Source organism: Ananas comosus, linkage group 10, assembly GCF_001540865.1.
Source record: "Ananas comosus cultivar F153 linkage group 10, ASM154086v1, whole genome shotgun sequence".
Classification (NCBI taxonomy): domain Eukaryota; kingdom Viridiplantae; phylum Streptophyta; class Magnoliopsida; order Poales; family Bromeliaceae; genus Ananas; species Ananas comosus.
In genome coordinates, this window is record NC_033630.1 from 7,198,535 (window position 1) to 7,207,634 (window position 9,100).

The 9,100-nt window shown below is 33.5% G+C and overlaps 2 long non-coding RNA genes across 2 annotated transcripts; one reads left to right on the forward strand and one right to left on the reverse strand.

The window, feature by feature from the left end:
* LOC109716816 lies at window positions 1,250-1,786 on the forward strand. The gene is made up of 2 exons (XR_002218056.1): window positions 1,250-1,362; window positions 1,611-1,786. It is a non-coding gene; the product is annotated as an uncharacterized LOC109716816 (long non-coding RNA).
* LOC109716764 lies at window positions 5,031-6,221 on the reverse strand. The gene is made up of 3 exons (XR_002218034.1): window positions 6,163-6,221; window positions 5,968-6,059; window positions 5,031-5,056 (listed from the first exon to the last, which is right to left on the reverse strand). It is a non-coding gene; the product is annotated as an uncharacterized LOC109716764 (long non-coding RNA).

Below are 9,100 nucleotides of genomic sequence, written 5' to 3' on the forward strand. Positions count from 1 at the left end.
AACTATTAAAATGAACTTGATAATGATTTTTAAATATTACAAAATTTGGTTTCTAAACATTTCTAATTGTGTAGATCAATTTCAACGATGCCGATTATCAATTTGAAGTTCTGATCATTCAAAATGACTTGATAGGACAATATCCTCAATCCTATTAATAGGATAGTAGATGGACTATATATATAGAGAGAGAGAGAGAGAGAGAGAGAGAGAGAGAGAGAGAGAAGGGCTGCTGTGTTCTCAGGAGCATGGAGGCCTCCGTGCTCCTGAGCCGTTTTTGATGATGGAATTTTCGAATCGATGATTGGCTCCGTTAGACTTGATCTAGGATATTTGAAGTTTCTAGAAAATAATTTTTGCTATTTTTTTATATCATTTATCTAGTGATCGAAATGATTCAAAATCAATAATTTTTAATGGTTGATATTTGCCGTTTTCAAGTTTAACAGTGTAGAAGTATTCAAATCAGATGAAATTTTGATACAAAATTCTTTATACTATCTACAACAAGATCAATATTTCTGATAAAAAATTTTAGTGCTATATCACCACTTTTTATAGGATTTTTATTTTCAGCTGTTAAAAATTATTAATTTTGAAACCTTTCGATTGTTAGTTAAATGATATCGAAAAATCGCAAAAATTATTTTCTAGAAACTTCAAATACGCTAGATCAAGTCTAACAGAGTCAATCTCGATTCAAAAATTCAATCATCGAAAACAGCTCAGGAGCACGGAGAGCACAACAGTCCTGCTATATATATATATATATATATATATATATATATACTATCGATAGCACAAAGTGCTTAGTGCTATCAGTTTTTTAGCCCTTGGATTGAGAAATATATGGTTAGGATGATGTGGGTCCCCTAGAGTTAAGTGGGTGCTTGGTTGAATAGTATAATCTAACGAGTAAAGATAATCAAAGGAATTAATCTAACGGCAGAAAACTTGATAGTACCAAGTGTTTGGTGCTATCGATAGCATAGCAGCCGCACTCTATATATATATATATATATATATATATATATATGTTAATTGTGTAAGCTACATTAGCTATAATTATAAAAAATAGTTAAAAAAAAGATTTTTTTTATTATTTGTTTTAATATAAAATATTATGTGTACTTTTTCTCTCAAAAATTTTTTTAGTTGTAAACAAGTCTTATCATTCTCTTTTTATTTAACACAAAATATTATTAAAACAAAAGTCATTAGTACATTTTGAAGTAAGCAAAGGAAACAAGGTAATCCACCCCGTTTTCTTGTTTTTGTTCTTTCTTGCTCCCCAAGCAAGAATGGTCGTGGGTTACGACCTCGAGTTGAGCGGCGACTTCGGCAGGCAAGATGGTGACGGTGGTAAGATCTCTAAACATAAAAAGTTTTTTCATTCAGATTAAATTTTGTACTGTAACATATGAATGATCAGCCGGCCAGCAATGATTTAATTTATTGATTTTCAATTTTCATATGTGATATATATTTGGTTTCGGGAAAAATTTTCAATGCAAAATTATCTTCCACTGCGTTTTCTGATGTACGGATCAATTTCTAACTGTTCTCGCTCTTATTTGTTAATTTTTTTTTTTTCTTGGATCCAACTGTAGTCGAGGAGGTGCAAGACCGCAGAGAGGGTGTCGCCAGTTAGATATATAGTATACTATCCATTTTGGCTAATAGAAGTTATGAATATGATATTGTGCGTAGATGTTCTATTTTAATGTAGAAGGATGTGATGAAGATTGTAAACTGAGTAGTAAAATTAAGTGGCTATTTTCTTTCATTAGTTATTTTCAATCCTGTACATATGTTTTTTGTAATAAACTGAATACATAGGTAGTAGCTCTCCACTTTGTGCGAATAGGAGAGATACGCGGCGGATCTGTTGCACGTCTTGTCGGACTTTTGCGCAAGGGGTGCTAGTCGATCTTCTCGCTTCTGCAAATTGATCCAAATTTTTTTCCTTATCGCACTCTATTAAGTTTTTTCTAATTGTATTTACGATCTTGGGCATCAGTTTATATTTGCTTTTATTATTTTTACATGCTATACAAATGCAACAACTTCGAAATATACAAATTGTAGGATAGCTATTGAAGCAAAAAAAAAAAAAAAAAAAAATATGTAGAGGTGCAACTAAGAAACCCTAGGAATTAAAGGCACCATTAAAATTATAGCAAAAACAAAAAAAAAAGGTAATTAGTTCAGATACCGCAAAAAGCGAAGCTAGAATTTTTTTTATAGAAAACATAACTAGAGAAGAAGTCATCAGCAAAAGTTTATACCAGTTTCATTAGATTATTTATTTAGCCTGAAGTTTTCCGCAAATCAGACCCAATAATTACATTCAATGGATTTGATACTATCTAGGTAATTTAAGTTTTCCGGCAGTTCACTGATTTTGGACCAACAAGAGAAAAAAAGTCACCTGCACCAATTGAAGAAAATATATAGTAGGTCAATTTCAATTTTCTTACTTTGGCCAACTTTTACAGAATCGAATATCATAATTTATATATCTAGCTTACGCAATAAGTAGAGTTTACCCACGCAGAATTACTTAGGTTAGCAAATAAAATTATTATTAGATAAATTATTAGGAGTCTCAACGGGCCAAAAATTGAGCAATCCTTTGCCAACCAAGTTGACTACCGACTACTAATTGGAGACGCCTAATAAATTTGTTGGAGAGTGCATTTCAATGGAGTGCTCAATTCTTTCCAAATTCGTATCAGGGCTTTGTTTGTATTATTATTATTATATCATTATATATATTATTATAGAGGAAACTTCAAATATTCTCCTGTGGTTTCACACTTTCTCACTTTAATATCTTGTGGTTTAAATTGTATCAAGTTAGTACTATGTGGTTTTGCACATTCTCACTTTAGTACCATGTGGTTTCAAGTGTATCAAGTTAATACCCTGTGGTTTTGTACTTTCTCACTTTAGATTTAATATTTCGTTAAATTATATACCCCGAAATGGATAATAAAAAGAGAAAATTAAAACCACAGGGTACGTACTAACTTGATACAAAAATGAAAGCACAGGGTACTAACTTGATACATTTGAAACCATAGGGTATTAAAGTGAGAAAGTGCGAAACCGCAGGGAGGTATTTGAAATTTCCCTTATATATATTCTTATATTATAAGCAAATATGTTTGTTGGTTTCGTCTCACCCCTTACTTTGTCGGTTCATGTATAATATATATTATTATTATTATTATTATTATTATTATTATTCTTATATTATAAGCAAATATGTTTGTTGGTTTCGTCTCACCCCTTACTTTGTCGGTTCATATATAATTACTAAAATACCCTTCACATAACTAATAATAATTATTAGCACTTCATAGATAGTCTTATAAATAAAATTTTTTTGTTAACAACATATCTAATAAATTAATATTGAATGCTTAAAATATATTTTTAAATCTTTAATTTTAATATTCTAATTTCACATATTATACCAAATTATAAATTTAAATATGAGTTTAATTTTTGAATTCAGATAAAGTCGGATGGCTCAATTCATTATAAATAAAATTTGAATTAAAAAATTACACTTAAATTTAGAATTACAATTTTGATGTACATTAAAATTTAGAATAGAAATTCAAATTTTAATTCAAGATTAAAGTTGTACATGTCCTCTTAATATTAAAGTTGTACATATCCATTAATAAATATCTCTAAAACATTTCACATGTCCTCTTTATAAATACAACTTTTAAGATTAAATTAAATACACATAAAAATTAAATTTTTATGACTTTTAGCATACTATCTTAATAAATGTATTTATTCTTATTAATTACATAAACATAATAAAACTTAAATTTACAAATAAAACTTAAATTTACAAATAAAACTTAAATTTAAAAATAAAATTTAAAATTAGATTAATAATTTTGATGTACAATTAAAATTTAGAATAGAAATTTTAATTTTAATTCAAGATTAAAGTTGTAGTTTAAATTTAAAATTATTATATTTAATTTGTTTTAATAAATTTTTCTCATCATTTTGCGTGAAGGCTATTTTAGTAAGTACATATACCTATTAATAAATGTTTCTAAAACTTTTCACTGACCATCATAATAAATATAACTTTTAATATTAAATAAAATGCGCATTAAAAATTAAATTTATTATGATCTTTCGCATGCCCTCTTAATAAATATATTTATTTTTATTAATTACATAAGTTAATATTTTAAATTGGTTTTGAATTTGTATTTTAATTCAAATTCAAAGTTGAATTTAAGTTTGAAATTAAAATTTTAAAATTTTTAACTACTTATAAATATGTTTTGTTATAAAAATTAAAAAAAAATCATCTACTATTAATTCATTGAATAGGTAACGATCTCAAATTTTTAATTAAAATTTTTATTTTTATTTTATTTTATTAAATATGATTTTATTCAAATATATAATTCAACGTTGACTTTGAGCTTAAATTTTGAATTCAAAGTCTAAATTACTTTATTAGTTATAAATTTATTTAGGAGTATAAAATTATTTTGAGAGGGCGAAATTTTTTTTTATGAATTCTAAAGATTCTTAACCTAAAGAATTTAAAAAGTAGGTGGTTTAAAAGCCCATGTAAATTTATAAGAGTAGTTGAAAGGTTATTTGAGTATTTATAAATAGTTAGATTTAGATTTTTAGTAAAGCCAAGTGTCACGCCCCGGATTACACTTTCCCCGGGCACGCCGACAAATCCGCCGTATACAAAGGAATTTTCCCTGTATACGAAGCGATAGCTGTACCTGTAAATTAAACACTACTACGAACAGTAGTAGGGAGCTGCTAGAGAAAACAGAAACTAAACCAGCTGAGTTTCATATACATAGTCCAAATCCAAAATACAAAGTTACTCGCACTGGCGAGTTAGGTCCACTATGTACATAAACTCGAAACAAAACATCTACCTGCGGTAGGGGCACCTCTAGCTCAGCACGTCGGGTAGGGCTCTAACTCGCGACGCCCTTGCCTCGATCCTGGTCCGCAGACGGCGCAGTAGCCGAAACCTGTGGCTCTGCAAAACAGGGGTAACAACTGGGCGTGAGAACTACTATAAAACAAGTAGTCCTCAGTGGGTACCGCCCAAAACAACATCGGTCCACCCACTAAGTCTACAGGAGGGAGCAAGAATAGTAGGAAAAGCAGGAAACAAACTCAACCGCTACAAATCACTATACTATCATGCTCTACACTAACCAACTGTAGGAAATGTCAAATCTGACCCAATCCAATCGGGACTGTAGACATACCCGTCCCTGGGACTGTGAACACACCCGTCCCTGCCCCGTTGCGACTATCGGGCTCTATCCACACTAACTGGTCCGTGGAGAGCAAGTCCAACTGGCATGAGCGACACCAACGCAAAAGCACAAAGCCTGACTCCGGAGTGGCACTCGTGGGCGCTACCCAACCGAGTATGCAGCGTATCTCTGTCGAGCTCAATCAGGCTCCAACTAGCCAAAGTCAAGTAATCGACTTAAACTGGTCTAACAACCAACAGGTAACGTGCCCTCGGCACAATCTGACGCCAAAAAGGCGATACGGGTCCACCGTCAACTCTGACGGCACCCAACAGTCCGAAACAACCTGAACGACCCTGTAAAAATCCACTCGGCGAACCAGCACGAGTGTAAATACATTCTAAACTACCCAAGGTATCCATTGCACTGACTCGGCAACGATACAATCGAACACGGCTCCTAGAGCTAAATCTGGTAGTTTAAGCATATGACGGGTCAAAACGCAGGTTTTCTCCTAAGTCAAATTTCAAGTCCAACATGTATAATTTAAATATTCATTTCAGCATACTTCTACATTCATATTACATTCAAAATGCTAATCGATGAATTAAAGCATGATTTACAACACTCGAACTATACACGTTGACTAACATGCACTTAGGAGCGAAACCGATGAAACACCCACCTCTAATGCAATTCCTGGCAGCAATAGGGTCTCGGATCCTCAAGCAACACTGCTGGAAACCTCTTCAAACCAGCAACAAAGCCCCTTAAGATCTGGATTTACAATGCACCCAAAAATCCAATAAAAATCATCAAAATCCACAATTCAGTCCAAGTACACAGCAGCAGAGAAGAGAAAGGTTTCGACCAAGCTAACCTTCACCAAAATCCACAAGTAAGGACTTCGTGGATTCTTCTCGCAGTCCCGAAACCAACGAATCAAGTCTCGACGAAATCCGATGCTCCTACGTCGAGTACGAGCTGAAATACCAACAGTCGACGATAAAGTTCAGCAAAACAGCACTTAAGCTTAAAAATCCCAATTCCAATGTCAAAACTCACCTAATGAACTCCAAATCAGGTGAAGAAGGTCCCAATTCCAGTGCTGGGTGATGGTGAACGTGACTCAACTCCACAAAGCCCCTGCTTCCAAAGTTCACCCCAAAAAGAACTCAAAAACTTACAATTCTGCCCACAGCAACAACAGCAGAGGAAAACTTGAGTTCGACTGAGCTAACCTTCACTAAATTCTGTGAATCATGGCTTCGTGGATTCCTCTGGAAGTCTAGAATCCAGCAAACCAAGTTTCGTCGAGATCCGATCTTCCTACGTCGCACACGAGTCAAAACACTGGAGGTCGACGCTGAAGAACTGCAGAATCAGCACACCATCAAGCTGGATCAATGGAACTTGATGCAATTTGAAGCAAATCCGAGGTTTGAGAGGCTAAGAGGGGTTTCTCTGTGAAGGAGGGAAGAAAAGAGCAGCAAAGGGACGCTTACCAAGTATTTATAGTGAGTTAGAACGATCCAAAAAGCCTCAGGAACTCAAGCTGCTATCCAGTGCCCCTGCAGAAACGGGCATTTCCGGGCGCCCGGAACCATGTTCTGGGCGACCAGAACATCCCGACTGCACAAACCGGGCCCTTCGGTCTCTCCGCCCGCGGTGTGCTGCGCCCGTAAACGGCTCCGGCGGAGCTCACCTACCACCCTGCCACGCGTCGAAGCAAGCGATATTCACGAGGTGGAATTTCCGGACCCACTTCTGGGCGCCCGGAACATAGGATCCGAATTGGCTTCCAGTTTCAAATAAATTCAACACTCATTTCTGGGCGACCCTAACAATGTTCTGGGCGCCCGAATCTGGCAAAACTCCAGTTTTGCTTATTTGAGTGCGCCGAGTCCAATTCTGCATCCAATTCGTGCAGAATTGACTCCGACTCAGTCCGACACTCTCCAGAGATGTCGACCAGTCTATAATACTGAAGCCAATCCTATCCAAAGCTCAGGAACACTACACCAAGTTACCAAGCAAGAAAATTATCTTGTACTAAGTTTTCTTGACACCCAACAAATCAAGTATTAGTATGTGTGAAATTATAATATATACCAATTAGTATTGTTTCAATCTTATCTTCGTTGCTAAGAATACTCATCAATCAAATTTTATTCTATACTCTTCATTAATTACTAAAAAAAACTATCAATTAGACATAAAATAAAAATATTCAATTTGTTAGATATATTGCAATTTTAAATTTCTATTCGAATTAAAAATTAAGTTTAGATATTGAACTCATATTTCAAATTATTTAATTAATATAAAAGGCTATAAGACAATGGCAGCAAACTAACAAACAAAGATTTTCAATCAGGTTTCGCTAAGATTTGCATACTGTCGGACGGGAATTGATCGATCCCGTCGGTGGCCACTCCACAGTAACAGATTTCCATTTACATAAACATTACTGATGGGGATATGTATTTTTCCAAACGGAAAGGATTTAATTTATCCCTAATAATAAAGACTGCACGGTAATGGACCCCATCTCACAAAATCCTCATGCATGTTTAATACATTTATAATGCGTAAATAAGAATGTATAAACACCTTTCAAACTTTACATCTTCGGCAAATAGCTTTTCCAATTTTAACACTGAACTATCTAAATTTTATTAAATAGTTCAGGAATCTCTCTGAATTTTATCAAATAATTCACTAAGTTCCTCTTCTCAAATGAACAAACTAATTAAACGTCCATTCTCGACAAATAACGTGCATGTGCTGCATATGAATCTTCAAAACATACACATTAAAGTCTTTTTTTAATTATCATTTTGACGCTTCAAAAAAGTAACAAAAATCGAAGATTGATTAATTCATCTCAAATATAGTTTTTTTTTTTTTTTAATTGTAAAAGGAGAAATAGTATAGATTACTTTTAGTCTTTGAAGCTATACAAAATAACTTGTAAGATATGCCACAAGCAAAGTTGTATAATTACTAATAATCTATTTGATAAAGCTTAGGGTGTCTAGTTGTTGACAAAAGTCTAAAGTTTAGAAAATGCTTGTGCATTTATCCCTAACATAAATAAGTCACATGTAATTTTATTTCTTCATTTATATATAGATTAATATGGTATATATCTGTGATCGTTAATTACTGCATAATGAATGCATATATCCATGTTGTGCAATAAAATAAAACAAGTTAAAAATTAAGGTTAATTAAATTTTACTTGGAACTAACAATAATGATTAAAATTGTCTGCTCAGTTGTCGATTTGTTCAGTACAGAAAGCAAAGTTCCTTCCCACGTATCAGATATAATTTTCCCCCATCTTAAATAATACTCAACCGTTAGTCATGCATGTACTCCCCCCTCAAGCTAGCTAGTCAATGACGAAACGGATGCCACTAAAGAAATGTTAAAAGCACCATATATATATATATATATATGTACAGCAGAAGCGGCAGTGATATGCAGCTGATTTCATTTTTATGAAAGAAAGAAAGAAAAAAAAAAAAAAAACATGGTAGCTGATTTCAAGGGTTACAGTGGTGCACATATGTAGAAACACTGATGAGTAGGGTTATAGTTGGGGTGTTACTATCAATCACCTAACAGGGGAGCCCGCACTGGCACCTTTCTCTGATTACCAGTGGCTCTCCATGTTATGTTTTGGGTACCCAAAAGATTCCCAATTCAGAAAGTGAGCCAAATTTAATATAATATTCAAATTAGACGTTAATTTTTAACCGTAATATAAATAAACTGACTCATCAATAATATTATAAGATACATTGTACGGT